The following is a 21132-nucleotide window of genomic DNA, read 5'->3' on the forward strand; positions in this document are numbered from 1 at the left end:
CACGTGCTTTATTTGCGGGATGGGTCGGCACTCTTAGATGCTTTAGGTGTTTTTATCCCCACCTCACTGCTTTGCCATGCATTCAAGCCTGCCCACTTTAATCCTTTTCTTTTTGTGTTTGTTTTTTAGGTAAGTAGCTTTGGTTTTCCTCTTCCTTAATGCTGAAAGAAAATGCACCTGCCTGATGTAGGACAAATGGCCTATAAACACAAAAACCGAAAGATAAAAAATAATATCAACGGTAAAGAATGACTCGCTACCTTACATCGGTAAGAATGTTCCGTGGCATCTAAACTTGGTTCTATTTTTTTGGGAGTATAATTGCTTTACAATATTGTGCTAGTTTTTGCTGAACAACAGTATAAATCAGCTATAAGTATACATATATCCCCTCCCTCTTGAACTTCCCTCCCGCCCCCAGCCCACCCCTCCAGGTCACCGCAGAGCACAGAGCTGAGTTCCCTGCCCTACACAGCAGCTTCCCACGAGCTATCTTTTCATTCATGGCTGTGTATATACACCCACTAGACTGACGGCTCAGATGGTAAAGAATCTACCTGCAAAGTGGGAGACCTGGGTTCAATACCTGGGCCGGGAACATCCCCTGGAGGAGGGCGTGGCAACCCACTCCAGTGTTCTTGCCTGGAGAATCCCATGGACAGAGGAGCCTGCTGGGCTGCAGTCCGTGGGGTCACGAAGAGTTGGACATGACTGAGCGACAAACACTTTTACTTTCTTTATATATAAGGAAAGGGATTAGCACTGTAGGAAAATGAGGGGTGGAATGGTTACTGTGGGAGTAAGGAGAAGATTATAAGGAATGTTCATGAAATATTTTTTTATATCTGCTTATTGAGTAGATGGACTGCTGATGGTTCTGAGCCAGTCTCCATTTCCCAGATTGAGAAATTAGTCACCTAAATGCAGCTTTTTAAGCATTTTCTGAAAATCCCAAATGGAAATGGATGTGGGAAACACTGAGGAGTTTTTGCCTGTGTTTGTCAGTTTGTTTCTAAAATGGAAGTGAAAATAGAAAAAAAAAATTTGACTTTCATTTCTGTAAGTATGAAGCTATATACTTAAATGCTTCAGTAACATATGATCATGAATATATATACATATATATTCATCTAGAAAAATCCTTAAAGGTTTTGATAATAAATATGTATAATCTGTATGATGAGAGAGAAATACCAGTTAATTCAAGCATTATTTATTTATTTTTGCCTCTATTTTATCTTTGGTTTTTATTGGAGTATAGCTGCTTTACAATGTTGTGTTAGATCCTGCTACACAATGAAGTGGATCAGTTATGTGGACACATATATCCTATCCTCTCCCTCTTGGATCTCCCTCCCATACCCCCACTCCTATCCCACCCATCTAGGTCTTCATAGAGCATCGAGCTAGGTTCCTGTGCTATGGAGCTGCTTCCTGCTAGCTATCTATTTTACACATAGTAGTATATATATGTCAATCCTAATTTCCCAATTCATCTCATCCCCCCACCCCTCTGTGTCCACATGTCCATTATCTATGTCTGAGTCTATATTCCTGCCCTGGAAATAGGGTCATTTGTACCATTTTTCCAGATTCCACATATATGCATTAATATATGGTATTTGTTTTTCCCTTTCTGACTTCATTCTGTATGACAGATTCTAAGTCCATCCATATCTCTACAAATGACCCAGTTTCCTTCCTCTTATGACTGAGTAATATTCCATTGTATGTATGTACCATATCTTTATCCATTCATCTGTCGTTGGAAATTTAGGTTGTGTCTCTGTCCTGATTATTGTAAATTGTGCTGCAATGAACATTGGAGTACAATATGTCCTTCTGAATTATGGTTTTCTCAGGGTATATGCCCAGTAGAATTTGGGATTGCTGGATCACATGGTCCTTCTATTTTTATTTTTTTAAGGAACTTACATTCTGTTCTGCACAGTGATTGCATCAATTTACATTCCCACCAATAGGGCCAGAAGGTTCCCTTTTCTCCACACCCTCTCCAGCATTTATTGTTTGTAGATTTTTTGGTGATGGCCATTCTGACTGGTATGTGGTGATACCTCACTGTAGTTTTGATTTGCATTATTCTAATAATTAGTGATGTTGAGCATCTTTTCATGTGCCTCTTTGCCATCTGTGTGTTTTCTTTGGAGAAATGTGTGTTTAGGTCTTCTGCCTGTGTTTTGATTGGGTTGTTGTTTTTTTTTGAGCTGTATGACCTGTTTGTATATTTTGGAGATTGACCCTTTTTCTGTTGCATCATTTGCAAATATTTTTTCCCATTCTGAAGGTTGTCTTTTCGTCTTGTTTATAGTTTCCTTTGCTGTGCAAAAGCTTTTAAGTTTACTTAGGTCCCATTTGTTTATTTTTGTTTTTATTTTCATTACTGTAGGAGGTGGGTCAAAAAAAGATCTTGCTTTGGTTTATGTCAAAGTGTTTTTCCTATGTCAAACAATTTATTTCATGTATTGCAGGCATCTTCTATTTCTCTTTTTCACATATGCATCCCCCTGTACATATGAAAAACATATAAAATACAGTTGAATGTTACTACTTCAATGGTATTTTGCCAACACATGCAGTCATTTTTTATTTGGCCATGAATGTCAAGGTTTAAACATGTATGATTAATCCTATATGTTCATATCAATGTTGGTATAGCCCTTTCAATATAACACATTTAACGTAAATTGAAATTCTTTATCCAATATAAGTGAATAAATAAGTAATAGAAATACACTAACATTTTCTATAAATACATTGCAAAGGTTCAGGTTTTAAAGACTGACTGCTGCCAATGACTAAATTATTTTCTCTATTGATTACCCTGTTTACCTCATCGGGTTTTCTACTCTCCTAGATTATTATCTCTGACTCATCTTCACTTAGTTTTTGTCTGTGTTCAATTCTGAACTCATGGCCTACACCAAACCTTCTCAAGTACCCCAACACATATTACAAGCCTAACCCTACCCTAACCCTTATGCCTGTTCTAAAATCATTCTTCAGTAGCGTTTCTGTGTGTTTGCTAGGGCTGTCATAACAAAGTACCAGAGGCTCATGACTTAGTAGAATTTTATTGCTCCATTGTTCTGGAGGTTAGAAATGTGAGATCAAGGTGTCAGTTGAGTTGATTTCTTCTGGAGATTTTTTACTGATATATGGCCATGTTCTCCCTGTGTCTGCACATGGTCTTCCCTCCTGTGTGTCCTAATCTCTTCTTCTTAAAGGACGCCAGTCATGTTGGAGTAGGGCTCCTAATAATTTTAACTTCATTCATTACCCACTACAAGGCATTATCTCAAATACACCTACCTTTCCGAGACGCAGAGAGTTAGGATTTCAAGAAATGCATTTGAGCAGGACACAGTTTAGCCCATGACCATCCGTATAACAGTTTCTCAATTATATTTCTCATCATTCTATTTAAATTAGTTCTGGATTCCCCAGTTAGAGCCCAAGTCTCAAAGACTGGTCTTCTTTTAAATTTTACTTACTTTATTCATCGTACCTAGAGGACCAAACACAAACTGTTAAATAATATGTATATTTATTGTTTGGAGATTTGGGGAAGGAAAGGGTAAGAGGACTGAGAGTCCTTTTGTCAATTCTTGCTGATCTTAGCTCCCTTATCTTGACAGAAAGAAACCAGTACCATAGGTCTGGAGGTAAGGCAGTGGTCAAATGCAGTGTCTACTTCATTCCTAAGAACCCATCAGCATTCTGGTCAGCAGAGGCAATCTAGTGGAAGAAAATGCTGATCTCTGCAAATAAATGAAAGGGCATTGAACCCCGGCACATACCACAGAAGACATTTTTGGGCTTGTGGAGAATAATCACTTAATTAACAGTCTTCAGAACTAGAGACTGGTTTTTAGAGGGTAAAACTGTGAACACATTAATGGCCTCAAGGTAGTGAATTGAGTGAAATCATGTTTCAAGCTCTACAATCCTTTTTATTTCTTTATTAGTAATTCTAAGCATATACACTCTAATTTACATGTAAGACAATTACCTCATTTATTTTCCAACACTAAAAAAAGTGGGTTCAGTTTGTTAAAAAAAAATTTCTCCAGTTTTTGTTATATTCCATTTTCCATAATTTCTAAGGCCAACATTCAAAAGTATTTTCAGTGCTTTAAAATAAAATCATCCTAAATTCATGTTATGCAAATGCTCATTTGATGCAGTTATAAACATGGCTCCACATTTCATAGAAAATCCTAAGAAAATACAGAAGCCTCCAAATTTTGGCATAACCATGTTGCTTTCTCTTTCCAGATGTGTTCCCTTGAGTGAGTTATTAAGCCTCATGTGAATCTGAGGTTCATCATCTCTAAATGGGAATAGAATACTTACTTTACTAGGTAGTTGCTAGTATTAAATTAAGATGTGCAAAGCAGTTAGCCCAGTCCTTGCACAGTAACTGAGTTTAACAAATGTTCCCTTCTTTCCTCCCATCCAAGAACTAACCAAGCCTGACCCTGCTTAGCTTCCGAGATCAGATGAGTTTGGATGCGTTCAGGGTGGTATGGCTGTAGACTGTTCCTTTCTTTCATTCCTCCTTCAGGTTGAATTTTACTCATTATATTAACCATCTACATAAAAAAGAGAAATTTGCTAGATTTGACTGATTCACTCATTCTCTCATTTCAGCAATATTTAGGTATTAGAGTTCGCTGTATTCTGCTTTCATGCTAGATATTGGGTAAATTACAGTGAAAAGAAACAGAGTCTCAACTTTCACCAAGTGATGGGCATTAGCTAAAAGGTCTAAAAATACATTCCAAATTAAGTGCTGTTTAGTTCTAGGAGATTTTGTAACAGGGAGACCTGTCTTTTTGGAGGGTATGTGGAAAACATCAGGAAACATATCACTTTGAATATAGCATTTGAGCTGAGTTTGAATGTATATGGTTTCTGTGTGTGTATGTATGTGTGTACCTGTAATTATAGTGGTTAGGATCATGGTGGTAGCAATATTGATACCGGGGTGAGGGAAAGGAGAAGCAGGAGGGTGAAATATACAGAAGATGTATATCCAGGGAGCAACACATGAACCGTCCAGACATGGAAAGCAGTACGGAGAGTATTTGTGCACGCGCGCATGCTAAGTTGCTTCAGTTGTGTCCGACTCTTTGCGACCCCATGGACTACAGCCCACCAGGCTCCTCTGTCCATGGGATTCTCCAGGCAAGAATACTGTAGTGGGTTGCCATTTCCTCCTCCAGGGGCACTTCCTGACCCAGAGATTGAACCCATGTCTCTTGTGTCTCCTGCATTGGCAGGTGGGTTCTTTACCACTCAGCCAAGTAGGAAGCCCATGGAGAGGATGGTTTCCCCCTTAAGAAGCCAGTGAGTCTGGGGTGCTGAGAGCTAAGAGGAAGACAGCAGCCTGAGAGGAGGGTAGGGACTAACTGCAGCAAAGCCTTATCAGCTCCACTAAGGAGGTTATTGTCTATCTGCAAATGACAGGAAGCCAATAAAAGGCATTAGTGGGTTCGAAGGTGCGATCCATAACATGCAAATTTGTATTTTTAAAAGATTTGTTCTCTCCTCCTTTATCTTTGCAAAAAGATAGAAGTTCAGAGTGTGCATATATACAGCAGACACCCTGAAGTTTCCCACCTTATGGGTGTTTTCATTGCATTAATTTTGCACATGATCCCAGAATGACCTAAGATTCTTTAAAGTCCCAACACGTTCTATTCTCTGAATCAGTAACACTTAAAATGGAATGTTGATTTAAACTTCCAAGTACAGCTGCTAATTTGACCCAATTAGCAGAAAAATTTTCTGAAAACATCTTCACTGATTTCACTGAGCAGTTGCTTGGTCTAGCAGAGGAAAATTCAAACAATAGAATGACTGTCATAATTCCCTCAGAGCACCTTTACTGTCAGAGATAAACCCTTGGCCACGTGGTTTTAGCAGAAAGTTAATAAGGAGTATGTGATTCAGGGAGGGGACAGCCACCCTGTTGATCCTGGGAACATTCTGTGAGCTAGGTTGGCACCAGTCATAGATTTTAATAATGAGAAACTTTTGCTTTGTTTCACTGGCAAGAAATCTTACTTGGCAATTCTGTATATGTGAATTTAACCTCATTTTCCATTTCTTCTTAAAGCTTTCTGTGGCCACCATTTGAAACGAGAGATTGGTGTAATCAGTAATCATTCATATTGAGTGTAGGAAACTGGAAGATTCCCATATAATACATAAGTTTCACAACACAGCTCATATTTTAGTATGATGTGAATGAATGCATCTTCATCCTGTCATTCCAGCTGAGTCCCTCCTACAAATCCCAGTTTAAGTAATACAGCATTTTATCCAGTTTCCGAGAGGAGGCCCTCGGGTTAACCTTGTATTATGACGATGCCTACTGGATATGTAATAAGTTTAATTGAATTTCATGACTAACAAAAGAGATTTTAGTTACTACAACTTCGTAAACAATTATTCATAAAGCCTATAGGAGTAAAGGATACAGGTAGCTCTAAGTATAAGGTTTTAATAAACAGTGATGAAAGAAAATGCATCTGTAGATTGCTGACAGTTGCCCTATGAAAAGTGATTGCCTCGATTTACTCATCCTGCTCCATCTGCTGCGTTTTGCTTCTGGGGTATGGTTTAATAGTTACCAAACAAGCTAAAGAAAAAATGTTACTTCTAATATTTGGTGCAAACAGCACAAGCCAGCCTGATCCGGTTGAACTGAGAAAGGGGGGCTGAGGTTACTGATTCACCTGACTTCCTTCCAGAACCGCCTGCACTGCATCCTTTGTTTTTACCGTTCTGGCATCATATTAGCAATGGTGGAATGTCAGAAAATAGAACGTTAATTCCACATACTAAAGGTGCAGTTTTTTCTACTGTTAAATATAACATTATTGAAAAGCTTGTCTCCAAAGACATTTCCTTGGTGTACCAGTTCAGATTCCTCTTATTTGCTCTCCACCTCATTAGTAGGTTGCATGCTAGATATCGAGCTAAACAGGTCAAACACACACAAGTGAATTTATCCATGGTCAAAAAAAGTGTTTCTGGTTGTATATGTTGGATGTTTAGGAAGAAAATGCATCGTAACAGGGATGACATCTTAAGATAAAGATAACATCTTAAGATAACATCTTAACAAAGACTGAGTTTTGTGTATGTGAAAAAAAAAAATGATGTTAATGTAGGACGGTATCATTTGACTCTCACAAAATTCCAGGATGCTCAGAAATGTTCTGATGTGCAGGAGGGGCTGTTTGGGAAGGTAGAGGAATAGCCTGTACATTGTTTAACTGATGTCTGCCACCCAAACAAGAAACACCTGGGATATCTTGGCTCCATTTAGAGACACGAAACTTGCCAGGGTAAATTGCAGAATTCACAGAAATTGTTTTGTCACGTGATGCAGTTGGACAGACAATATGATAATACAACTGAGACAAAAGCACTTAGGGAGAGAGTTGTGGAAATAAATTAGTTTAAGTTGTTCTACTTGCTTTTCTCAGAAGTGTTTACTTTTTACAGTTGACTATTAACAATTGCCTTAACTAGTATGATAATCTGCTCATTCTAAACAATGTTATGAATGCTATTTTTTTTTTTTTTGGCCACACCATGTGGCCTGTGGGATCTTAGTTCTCTATGAACCTTGCGTTCCCTGCAGTGGAAACTGAAGTCTTAAGCACTGGACCACGAGAGAAGTTCCAGTGATTACCATCTTATGCTATTATTTCTGTTACTTAACCTGACCTTCACAGTATAGCTAACCTCTTAATGACAGCTTACAAATACCAATCATAGGGCCCGTATGTTTGTTAACAAATCACTAATGACTTTTGCATTAAATTCCAAGCACTCAGTCTCTTTTTCCACTAAGAACTCTTAAAATGCACAAGAAATAGGGACCTGATAATGATCAGGAGAAGATTCTACTGGGAGCCTTTGAAAAGGGTCACCACATTTCAGAAAAATCTGTCCAACTTACAAGGTGACATATTCAAAGAAATTAATTAAGAAATGTCTAGTTTGGGGAATGTCTAGTTTCCTCTGAGGCAAGGGTTTTTAAGGCCTACGCCAAGTATACCAGTTTTGATAGAGCTGAAAAAGCAGGCAGATAACCAGTTCAGTGGAAAAAATACAAAGTTCACTCTGTTAAGTTGTTCGGGTTTTTATCATTTTGTGCTGTTCTTAGCTGAACTGAATGCAGGCAAAAGTCAAAACATTTTGGCTTAGTAGACAGCCAAAAATGGCCTAGAGAGTAATTTCTTAATTACCAAATGACTATTGTATATTATCCTTTAGGAAATAAAACTAAAAAAAAATTAATGTTTTCATTTTTTTAATGTTATTTTATTTTTTCTTGATTATAAAGCTATTGTAACCTTTTTGTGGGCTTCCCTGGCGACTCAGACGGTAAAGAATCTACTTGTGATTCTTGCCAGAGATCCAGGTTTGATCCCTGGGTCAGGAAGATCCCCCAGAGAAGGGAATGGCTACCCACTCCAGTATTCTTGCCTGGAGAATCCCATGGACAGAGGGGCCTGGTGGGCTACAGTCCATGGGATCGAAAAGGTTCGGATATGACTGAGCCACTAACACTTTAACTTTTCATAATCCTTTTGTAAAACATCTGAACATTGCAGAAATATAAGATTTAGATAAAATCATGTTTGCTACTTTCTATCCCCTTAGATAACTGTTTCTAAGACCTTCTTATGTATAGCTAGACTTTTTTTGTACATGTAAATATGTATATCATTTTTTACTGAAATGGAAGTTTGCTACATATTTTTAAACAAACTTGTTTAAATGTAAAATGTCTGCCATATCTTCCACAAAGGCAAGAGAATAAAAATCATTGTATCTAGCATAAAGTATGTATTTATCTTTATTAATACATGTTACTCAATCTATGAAGTCATAAACTTCATAGATTCATATGAAGAACTTCATAAACTTCATATGAAGAATAAAGCAGTTTATTCCCTAAGAAAAGCCCTAGGTAATTGAGAGTGTCCACAAAGTTTGGGTCATTTTGCACCTGATTTGCCTGAGAAAGCTAACACCCTCCCCGTCTCACCTTGAGGGTAAGTGGGTTCCTTCACGGTCGCCAAGTTCCCTGGGAGAGCTCCTGGTCCACAACACACTCAGTATGTATTAAGGAACAGGCTTCTAGTGTCTTAGTGATCAGTGGTAACAACAGAGGAGGCAGTGATCCCCGTGGCCCTGAAATAGTCCTCTTTCTTGCTATCCCATTTTTAGGGCAGATGTAGAGAGGAACCTGGTCACTGGGGGTGCAGACATTCCTCTTGGTTGCCAGATTATCTCAATTTAGATATCATGGTTTTAGAGGAGTTGTCTAGCAATGCCCGACCCTGGAGACCTGGGGAAGTATGAGAAGTCACAGCTCCTTCAGCCAGGAGAAGCTAAGGCTCCAGTCTCATGGGATACTGAGTGTGTGTGGGGGGGGGGGGGACCTCTCCAGATGAGAGAGGTGGGAAGCTGCCAACAGTTTGTTCATTGTCTGATTAACCCAGTGTGAATGATCAAGTTGTGTTTGGACCATATCACCCATGATATTCTCCTAGTTAAATCATTATTCCTGGATAGGCTTGAATAGTAACAAAGCTGACATCTTGGCATCACTTCTTGGCTTGGTGACCTTTGTTTATTTTTGTAAGGCAGTTGGTTTCTGCAATACCTTCCTCAGTGTAATTTGGTGTTATTTAATCCTGCCATGTCTTCCACAAAGGCAAGAGAATAAAAATCATCATTTTAACTACATAAAATTTGCCTATTATATTTTTATATAAAATATGTTATAATTTTATTAAAAGAATTTTACAATAAAATGCTAGTCCACTTTCTTATGGATTTTTATATTTTGTATTTCTTTCCAATTCATATCTTTATATTTGTTGTTGCTGTTGTTCAGTCGCTAAGTCGCGTCCAATTCTTTACGACCCCGTGGACTGCGACATACCAGGCTCCTCTGTTCTCCACTGTCTCTCTGAGTTTGCCCAAATGCATATCCACTCAGTCGGTGATGCCATCTAATCATCTTATCCTCTGCCGCCTCCTCTTCCTTTTGTCTTCTTTCCCAGCATCAGGGTCTTTTCCAGGGTGTCGGCTCTTTGCATAAGGTGGTCAAAGTATTGGAGCTTCAGCTTCAGCATCAGTCCTCCGAAGAATATTCAGGGTTGATTTCAGAGTTTTCCACCTTGCTGTCCAAGGGACTCTTAAGAGTTTTCTCCAGCAACACAATTTAAAAACATCAATTTTTCGGCACTTAGCCTTTATGGTCCAGCTTTGACATCCGTACATGACTACTGGAAAAACCATAACTTTGACTATACGGACCTTTGTCTGTAAAGTGATGTCTCCACTTTTTAATATGCTCTATAGATTTGCCATATCTTTCCTTCCAAGAAGCACACATCTTTTAATTTCATGGCTACAGTCATAGTCGGCAGTGATTTTGGAGCCCAAGAAAAAATCTGTCACTACTTCCACTTTTTCCCCTTCTATTTACCATAAAGTAATGGAACTGGATGCCATGATCTTCATTTTTTGAATGTCAAGTTTCAATCCAACTTCTTCACTCTCCTCTTTCACTTTCATCAAGAGGCTCTTTAGTTCTTCTTCACTTTTTGCCATTAGAGTAGTATTGTCTGCATATCTGAGGTTGTTGATATTTCTCCCAGTAGTCTTGATTCCAGCTTGTGTTTCATCAAGCCCAGCATTTCCCATAATGTACTCTACACATAAGTTAAACAAGCAAGGTGACAGTATGCATCCTTGTCATACTCCTTTCCTGATTTTGAACCATTCAGTTATTCCATGTTTAGTTCCAACTGCTCCTTCTTGGCAAAGCATATATATAATTTTATTCTGTATTTTTTCTCTTATATTCATTTTCTAAATACTTTTCTATGTTATTTCCACACGGTCATCATTTTTCCCATTTAAGGTCTTCTTTATTCAAGCATTGAATAGTATATCTTAAGGTAGCTCTAATTGTTAGAAAGTCTCCCTTATGCTGATTTGAAGTTTGCCTGATGGTAAATGAGCTCTTGTTCCTAGATTTGCGGCTTAGAGGAATCAACGGCTGGCTTCACATGGTCTGGGGACTCTGAAATGGTACATGAAATTTTCTACTAATGTGCAGTCTTCTGCCAAGTGTGTCCTTAGCTACATCAATTGGTTGGGGATACATGAATAGTTAAAAACCACACAAGATTGAGTCAGCTCTCCTTCCACAGCTGAGTCAAGTAGACTGAATAAATTAAGTGCTGCCTGACAAAAGCTGTAAAGTTAGTTAGACTTTTAGACTATTTGAACTTAGTAGCTACGTTTGGTGGGGTTTAGGGATCATGGGATCATCTGACCTAGCTAAGCTCTTTCAAATTGCTGTTAGACTGAAACCTTGACTGTAGTGTAGTCTCAACTGGGAATCATTAAAGATACTGCTGCCTGCTCCCCACCTAGGACATATTTTATTCTATTAAAGGGTTAGGATAGGGGTCAAGTCTGTAGCCTGAGGTGAGAACCACTGGATGTGAAGCCTGAGTGAATAAAACATGAGATAGGTAAGTGCTGTTGGAACTATCAAGATAGAAAAAAAAAAAAAGAAGAGAAATATAGGCACTCACCTCTATTTTACCTTCTGAAGAGTATTTCACCCACCTGAATGATGCCTCTCCTCCAATAAATGAATACTTTTAAAAATTAGCCTAGTCCTTTGAAACAGCATTAGCACATTTAAACTTTAACACAGTTTTCTCCTCAGGTTAATTAAGAATAAAGTAAGCCGTCTTCCTGCTTTGATAACAGTGAAATTTAAAATCTGGCTTAGAGAATCAAGCTTAGAGGGTCAGTGGAGAACAGTTTTAATTCTGAAAGAACAAATTCATGACATTCATTACAAATTCAATCACATTTTATAATGAAGGAAAATATACATTAATTATTTAAATATAAACATAAACTATAATTAGTGAACAACTTTATAGTTAATTTTTCTTACCACTTTCTGAATCTCATGCAAATTATGCCTTTTCACATTATAAGATTGGCAAATGACACTGCAATTTGAATGAAAAGTTCCATGTAAGTGAAAGAAATAAGATTTCATTGCAGATCAAGAAGTATTAAAACAGGCAGAAATATGTCAGTTAAACTTTCTGCCTTCTTTTCATGAATGCCATTTTATCTGGCAGAAAAGAGATTTAGGATTTACCATGTCCCAAGATAGCTATAAATTAACAAGACACCAATTTAAATGGGTTTTCTTTCTCCACCTTGGTTAGTTGTCCCCTTGTTGTTGTTTCATAGTTAAGTTGTGTCCAATTCTTGTGATCCTATGGACTGTAGCCGGCAAGGCTCCTCTGTCCATGGGATTCTCCAGGCAAGAATACTGGAGTGGGTTGCTATTTCCTCTGCGAGGGGATCTTCCCAACCCAGGGATCAAAACTGAGTCTCCTGCAATTGGCAGGCGGATTCTTTACCACTGAGCCACCTGAGAGGCTTAACTGTCCCCTACTTGATTGTGATTCTTCAGTTCCATGACACTTTGAGTCTTATTTTCCCAATCAGGAAATGGGATACCCTAGGTTCAGTTACATGACACTCTCTTTGGTTATTCTTATTTTCTAAATATATTTTTAATATTTATAAACTTTTATAATTAAACTGATTACTTTTAAACCTATAAGACTCTATTGATGCAATGAAAAAATAAAATTCAACAATGTGGAAAACTTCAACCAGTTTATTTCAGAATTCATCAGAACACTAAAAGAGTACATTGTCTTATCTAACAGATTTATATTTGTGTGTATGTGTGTGTGTGTGTGTGTGTTTAGAGTCAGCTCAACTGTCTCTCAGGGTCTCTCTGAGATAACTTGACTTTGATAATGGTTTAAAATCATTAATTCATCAACAGTATAGTTATTTCCAAAATGTGTTTTCTGGTTTGTTTTTTAGCATGGAAAGCAGTTCAGCAAACATGGAAGGGGTAGGGGGCCAGCCACGGACAGTGCCCAGGGAACATACAAAGGAGAGTTTGAGTTCAAGAAGCAGGCGGTTAGTTCTAACTTTGTTTTGGTGATACAGCCTCTGATGTTTAGTATCTCTTGATTGATTTGAAAACCTCCTTCCAGTGAAGTTTCCGAATGACTTTCTTACTGTCAAGAGTTGTCTCCTTTTATCTTAAGCAGATAGCATAAATTCACATTGCTTCTGCAATAACTCATTTACCAAATGTATATTGGAGGCCTATTTTGCTTATTAAGAGCAAGGCGTTAATGCTCTGGTCATATAATGTTGAATACAATTGATCATTACTTTCCACACAGTTTTCAATGTAGCCAAACTCATTAGATCCTCAGTACATGTTTGTTGAGTTCATAAATGAGTAAGTAAAAGAATGACAAAATAATCAGTAATATGAATCACAACCACCGATGAATGGCTGGCTGCTTTTCTCAGCAGTGCATTCTGAGAAGTTATCAGAAAGCAAACTGATGTGAAATAGCTTGCAAAGTCAATATGGCAGAGTAACAAGAGTAAGGACTCTTGTTTGCTGTGGGGACCCTCTGTATTTCTTTCTTGCTTTCTTTCTGGGCCTCACTCTTCCCATCTAATGAAATGAACAATGGTATTATATTTATATAGTATACCATTTGTTCACTCAGCCAGTTTTTACAGAATGCTTCTTGAGTATGAAGTATTTTGCTAGACAAGAGGGAAAACCTGACACACCAGATCCATCAGTATCTTTGCATTCATGGACCTTGCCATCTGTAGCAGATGAAAAATTTTACTAAGTAATGACATAACGTTTGGCGAATGTTTTTGTGCTGGCCTTTGGCTTCTTTGCTCTCAGATCCATTTCTTGTTCTTCTTCTCCTCTGTCTTCATTTGTGAAAGGCTAACCCCTTGACGGCTGTGGGCCCCAGGCTGCCATGCCTGTTGGTTGGTAGGTGGATTCTGTGTGTGGGAGACTCTGGGTGAACATCTGAAGAGAGAGAAGCCACGATGTTTCCCTTTCTCTGTCCGAGGCAGCAGCATGGACAGTGGCCTGTCTCCTCCAAACTCAGCCAGGTGACCCCCAGAGTTGACCTTCCTGTTGTTCCTCCAGACCAGAGGTGGAGGTAGCTTGCTGTGGATACAACCTCTGGATTGCCTCTTTGGCATCTCACCTCTTTGATCACCTCCCTGAATTATATCTATTAAAAAACACTCCTTCTGAAATAAGTAGCGGGCTTTCCTGGTGTCTCCATTGGTAAAGAATCTGCCCGCAGTGCAGGAGACCTGGATTTGATCCCTGGGTTGGGAAGATCCCCTGGAGAAGGGAATGACTACCCATTCTAATATTCTGGCCTGGCGAATTCCATGGACTGCATAGTCCATGGGTTCACAAAGAGCTGGACATTCTCTCTTCTTAGATGAGTGCTGTTTAAGTCTTGAGAAGAGTGATAAAGGCAAAGCCCATTGTTAGAAGTAGTCAAAAAAGGTTTACCTAAGAAAGTAGCATTTAGACCAAAGCCTCAGGTATGAGTAGGAATCTATCAATGGAGAACAGGAATAATGTTCTAGATCGTGTGGCAAGAGGAAAAGAAATGAGACACATTTAAGGAACTAAAAGCATGTGGATGACTAGAGTGTGACTAGAAGGGAGAGTGAGGGAGGGATAGGATATGATAGGGTTTTTAAACTTTAAGGATTTGGTGAAGTGAAGTGAAAGTTGCTCAGTCATGTCTGATCTTTTGTGATCCCATGGACTGTATAGATCCCATTCTCCAGGCCAGAATACTGGAGTGGGTAGCCTTTCCCTTCTCCAGGGGATTTTTCCCAACCCAGGGATAGAACTGAGGTTTCCCACACATTGCAGGCAGATTCTTTACCAGCTGAGCCACAAGGGAAGCCCAAGAATACTGGAGTGAGTAGCCTATCCCTTCTCCAGTGGATCTTCCCGACCAAGGAATCAAACCAGTGTCTCCTGCGTTGCAGGTGTATTCTTTACCAACCGAGCTATGAGGGAAGCTCCTTGAGGACTTGGAACGCACACCAGTTAGTAGATATTGCTGGGAATGATATGGGCACCTGTGTTTTCTAATGTCAGTGGCTACAGTGTGTAGAATTGTTCGGAAAGGAGGCAAAGAAACATTTAGGAGACTGGCAGACAGCAATGGTGGAATAGTGGATTAGTATGATGGTAGAATAGTGTGATGACATAGCAATAGACAAAAATGAACCAATTTTAGAAATGAAGAGAAGTGGAAACTGCATGTCTTGGTAATTGATACACCCTATAGACAAGGTTCCCACTCCAGTGTTCTTGCCCGGAGAATCCCAGGGACGGGGGAGCCTGGTGGGCTTCCGTCTGTGGGGTCACACAGATTCAAACATGACTGAAGCGACTTAGCAGCAGCAGCAGCAGCAGCATAGACAAGGTTGAAGAAGGAGTTAATACTGTTCCCAGAATTCAAAATAGGGTCACGGGGTGAACAAATGGGGTGCTGTTCGCTGCAGAAGAGAATACTGGGGGAGAATTTTGAGTATGGTTGAACTTGAAATATACAGTGGATGTCTCCAGATGAAGCTGCCCAGGAGCCAGGTATGATATGTATGTCGGAAGCTCAGGAGACTGGTCAGAACTAGAGACATTGATTGTGGTCTGTTCATCCATAGATAGCCTTGGTGAGTCAATGAGATCAACCACCAGAGGGTATGCAACATTAGAAGGACAAGGCAGCTAAGAAAAAAAGGAGTGCTTCAGAAAGGAGGGAGTGACCAGCAGTTCTGAAAATGTTAGTGGGATGTAGTGAAATGTAGGTCAGATGATGACCTGGTGAAATATATTTCCATCGTGTTGGGAGCAGAAAACAGATGGAGGTGGGTTGAGGGGAAAATGTGAAAGGGGAATCAAAATAGTCTAAAGAAAATTATTGTAACAAATTTGGCTCAGAACAAAGAAGAGGTATGGAGGTATCTGGATGAAGTAGGAATGGAGCGAGGGAAATATAAGATGGGAAATACTGATTCCATTTCTTGGATCTGGTAAAGAGGAAGATTTGGTGAAGAGGAAGATCACCAGAGCTCTTTAGGATAGAGCTGGGTCTCTGAAGATTTCAGAGGGACTGAGATCTGAAGCATAGGTGGGTACGGTTTGCCTGAGGTGGTAGCGGGAGGGAAAATGGAAATCATCCATGTGGGCGTGGATGAGTTTGTCAGCTGGGTGGCTGGACATGGAGAACATTCGCTTTTGATGGTTACTATTTTCTCTTTGAGGAGGAATATCATCTGCTGTGTGTGGGAAGTGGGGAGTCAACTGAGAAGAAAGAAGAAAGGACATTCGCTACAGTCCTTAGGGAAAAATGGGAGAGAGAGCTGATTGATAGTTGTTAGACTTGTAAAATGTCGGTATGGTGCTTGAGTTACAGTTGTTTAAGGAATATTAACAGCTTTGCTTCTGCGTTTTATTCTTGATGCTCCTAGACCTATGGCCACAGTCCCTCTTTTGACCACTAGATGGCGCACTGCTGAAATGCTGACCTGCCCGGTTCCTTTTGTTACCAGCCTATACTGACAAATTGGTAAAGTGAGTTATTAACTTCTTGAGAAGAATTAAGATGTTTTACTTAAAAAAAAAAAAAAAAACTTTTCTTAAAAAAAAATCTTCACATGTTCCTCAATTTTACCTGAAGTTTATGGGCAGAGAATGACTGTGGCACCACAAAAGACTCGGGAAATACATGATTCTCCTTCACACTAAGTGTAACATGCCTAACATACCGTCTTGTCCAAATTCTTTGCCTTAAAAATGCTAATCAGTTGGCACTAGGTGAACATTTGCATAGTCAAAATAGAGCTGTTGCCTTCACATTTTATCTTAAATCAAAAATTGCCTTGATCTTGGATGTCAGTACGGTGCATACAGCCAGAATGCTGAAGAAGTACTGCCAAACGGCAAATGCACAGAGAACCTGAATTCCATCAGGTAGCTACTGTTGGCAAACGTGTGGGTGCCCTTGGGTGACTGTAATATCAGGTGTCAGTCCCAATCTTTGTGTTTAAAGAGGTCTTGCAGATAGTGCCATGTAAGTTGAAGGAATGTGAGGAAATAAAGTCATTCTGTGGAGTTTCCTCACTGCTTCCTAACAAAGATTGGGGATGGGGGTCACTAAGAAGCAGGTGGCCCTTCCTTGCTGCTGTCATCTTTGTAGGCACACCACCATCCCCCAAACTGAGATGTTAGACTGGAAAAACCTATACAGTTTAACCAAATAAAGAATGTAGGCATTTTTAAAATATTTAAAATAAAGTTATTCTTTTGAATCCTAAACCATAATTACTTGACTTTTTATCTCTCTTCTTGCAAGGAATTCATGACAGGTAAGAAAAGAGAGATAAGAGAAGGGCATTTGATTCAGATAATTAATATAAAGTCTCCAATATTTAGTAAGGGATACATTTGTACAGTGAGTTCAATATTTTTTTAGGGCATTTTTAAAGTTTGTTTTGTTTTGTTTTTTGGCACATTCAGAGGGGGAAACCTGGGAAGAAAGCTGTATAAACCTAGTGTGAGAGGGCAAGAGAGTGCTATGGAAAATTCCTGGCACAAACCTTCCTGGGCCTAAGCACTTCTTGATAATGAGACTAGATTTAGAGTGGCCAAATAATTTGCTGTCTAGGAAGAAAAGTTCAGTTCAGTTTGGTCGCTCAGTCATGACCGACTCTTTGTGGCCCCATGGACTGCAGCACGCCAGGCTTCCCTGTCCATCACCAACTCCCAGAGCTTACTCAAACCCATGTCCATTGAGTCAGTGATGCCATCCAACCATCTCATCCTCTGTTGTCGCCTTCTCCTCCTGCCTTCAATCTTTCCCAGCATCAGGGCCTTTTCCATGAGACAATTGTTCGCATCAGGTGGACAAAGTACTGGAGTTTCAGCTTCGGCATCAGTCCTTCCAGTGAATATTCAGGCCTGATTTCCCTTAGGATGGACTGGTTGGATCTCCTTGCAGTCCGAGGGTCTCTCAAGAGTCTTCTCCAACACCACAGCTCAAAAGCATCAATTCTTTGGCGCTCAGTTTTATTTATAGTCTGACTCTCACATCCATACTTGACTACCGGAAAAACCATAGTTTTGGCTAGACGGATCTTTGTTGGCATGTAATGTCTCTTTTTTTTAATATGCTCTGTAGGTTTGTCATAGCTTTTCCTCCAAGGAGCAAGCGTCTTTTAATTTCATGGTTGCAGTCACCATCTGCAGTGATTTTGGAGCCCAAAAAAATAAAGTCTGACACTGTTTCCATTGTTTCCCCATCTATTTTCCGTGAAGTGATGGGACCAGATGCCATGATCATAGTTTTCTGAATATTGAGTTTTAAGCCAACATTTTCACTCTCCTCATTCACTCTGATAAAGAGGCTCTTTAGTTTTTCTTCGCTTTCTGCCATAAGAGTGGTATCATCTGCATATCTAAAGTTATTGATGTTTCTCCTGGCAATCTTGATTCCAGCTTGTGCTTCATCCAGCCCAGCATTTTGTATGATGTACTCTGCCTATAAGTTAAATAAGCAGGGTGACAATATATACCTTAACGTACTCCTTTCCTGATTTGAAACCAGTCTGTTGTTCCATGTCCAGTTCTAACTGTTTCTTCTTGACCTGCATACAGATTTCTCACGAGGCAGGTAAAGTGGTCTGGTATTCCCATCTCTTTAAAAATTTCCCACAGTTTGTTGTGATCCATATAGCCAAAGGCTTTGGCGTACTCAGTAAAGCAGAAGTATATGTTTTTCTGGAACTCTCGTGCTTTTTAAATGATCCAACAGGTGTTGGCAATTTGATCTCTGGTTGCTCTGCCTTTCCTAAATCCAGCTTGAGCACCTGTAAGTTCACCGTTCATGTACTGTTGAAGCCTGACTTGGAGAATTTTGAGCATTACTTTGCTAGTATGTGAGATGAGTGCAATTGTGCAGTAGTTTGAACATTCTTTGGCATTGCCTTTCTTTGGCGTTGAAATGAAAACACACCGTTTCCAGCTGCGTTTTCCAAATTTGCTGGCATATTGAGTGCAGCACTTTCACAGCATCATTTTTTACGATTTGAAATAGCTCAGCTGGAATTCCATCACTTCCACTAGCTTTGTTCGTGTGATGCTTCTTAAGGTCCATTTGACTTCACATTCCAGGGTGTTTGTCTATAGGCGAGTGATCACACCATCGTGATTATCTGGGTCATGAAGATCTTTTTTGTATAGTTCTTCTCTTATTGTTGCCACCTCTTCTTAATATCTTCTGTTTCTGTTGGGTCCATACCATTTCTGTACCTAATAGAACAGAGTCTCTGGTCTGACTGAGACAGCCCTGCGTTGCACCTGTTCCTTGATTTGCTCCTGGTTTTCTGTAAAAATTTTAATAGGCCTTTTTAGGAGTAAAAGAAGGGCTATTGCAATTTTTACAGGAAACCAGGAGCAAATCAAGGAACAGGTGCAACGCAGGGCTGTCTCAGACAGACCAGAGACTCTAGGCAGAATGAAACGTTGTTGGATAAAGGGCATTAAAAGTCGTTTGAGCCCATGACTGCAAGTAGAATTAGTATTTGTAGGACTATGTGCATCATAAGCATGATTACGTGATCAGTCATCTTTCCCACCTGTCAAGCAGGGCCTGTCAACCTTCAACCTGGAATTAGGAACCAGAGAGGACCTGTGGATGGGAAGTGAAGGGTTGTAACAGATTCCCCTGGGGAAAGATATTTTTATTTTTTATTATCGTTATTTTTGTTCCCAAACTACAACTCTCCCTCTGCTCTCTGTGTTGGCAAGGGGTAGGGGGTTGGGGGGGACAAACACATTTGAGAATCCCCACTGTAAAGATGGTTCTTTGAATTGTGGCTGCAGTTATTTCTGTTGTAAATTTCCATGGATTATTGTCCTAATGATGCTGAGAATGATACCCTGGTGTGTTGAAAATTCAAGGAAACTTCATTCCCCATTCAACCAGCACTCCCTAAGCACAATTTAGGAGGGAAGCAGGGAAGCGCCTGAGGCACTTGGGAGAACTGAGGCCAGAGAGGAGAGAAACGAACCAGAAGAAAAGCTTTGGTGTGGCTAAGGCAGTGCTGAAGCCTGGCATAGCGTCTTGCTCAGATGGCAGCCAGAAGACTTTAGAGTTTCTTGTCAAAAACGTCATGACAGACTAGAGAAGGTGTCATTTTATTTTACCAAATGCCTTTGCCTTTACCAATGCGAGCTCCCTTTCATCAGCCCGCTTTGTGTAAAGAAAGTAAAACGTCTGCCCACAGCTTACCCCTGACAACTGTGAGCTTATTCTCTGTTTCTGTCAGTTTAGCCCAGCTCTGCTGAGGTAACGAGCCTCTCTGATATTTCAGCGGCTATGACCACAGTTTTATTTCTTGCTCTTGTTAACGTGTTCTTAGCCGGTCAATGCTGCTCTGTTCCTTCCGCTTTTCCTTAAGGCACAGCCCATTCAGAGCCCATTCTGAGACCAGCCCCTCCTGAGAGGCAGAAAAGATGGAGAGATGGTGGGGTCACGTAATGACTGTTTTTAATTTTTTTTTAAGTCTGAAGTATGGTTGATTTACATAGCTTTGTATATTTATTTTCTTTTTGGCCACACTTTGCCGCATGTGGGACCCTAGTTCCCCAACTAGGAATCAAACCCATGCCCCCTGCGTTCGGAGCAATGTCTTAACCACTGGACCGCCAGGGAAGTCTCTACACATAATGGCTTTTAGAGCTCAGAAGTGCCACAGATCTCTTCCAGTTACAAGCCACGGGCCAAAGTGAGTCTCATGGCAGCGACTGGCATTGAGGGGCTGAAAGTATAACCCTTGCACAGGAATGGGATTGGAAAGCCAGTAAATATTTACATTCTGACAATAACATAATATATCACATTCTTTCAAGTTCACTGTAAGAATGGCTTCAAGATTTAACATATATCCTGTGTACTGGCCCTCACGCTATCCCTCATGTTACTTTCTCATTGTGACAGATTACTCCTCTGCTTCTTATAACTGCTTGCAGACTCACACAGTCCAGTAGCATTTAACACACTTGTGCTTGGTTTCCTTGTCTGTCTG

The 21132-nt window shown here is 39.9% G+C and overlaps 1 protein-coding gene across 6 annotated transcripts in view; it reads left to right on the forward strand.

Moving 5' to 3' along the window:
- Positions 1-21132, forward strand: part of PDE4D (phosphodiesterase 4D) — a 1564543-nt gene that overhangs the window by 1089541 nt on the left and 453870 nt on the right. The window lies entirely within an intron of this gene.

This window comes from Cervus canadensis, chromosome 16, assembly GCF_019320065.1.
Source record: "Cervus canadensis isolate Bull #8, Minnesota chromosome 16, ASM1932006v1, whole genome shotgun sequence".
NCBI classification, from domain to species: domain Eukaryota; kingdom Metazoa; phylum Chordata; class Mammalia; order Artiodactyla; family Cervidae; genus Cervus; species Cervus canadensis.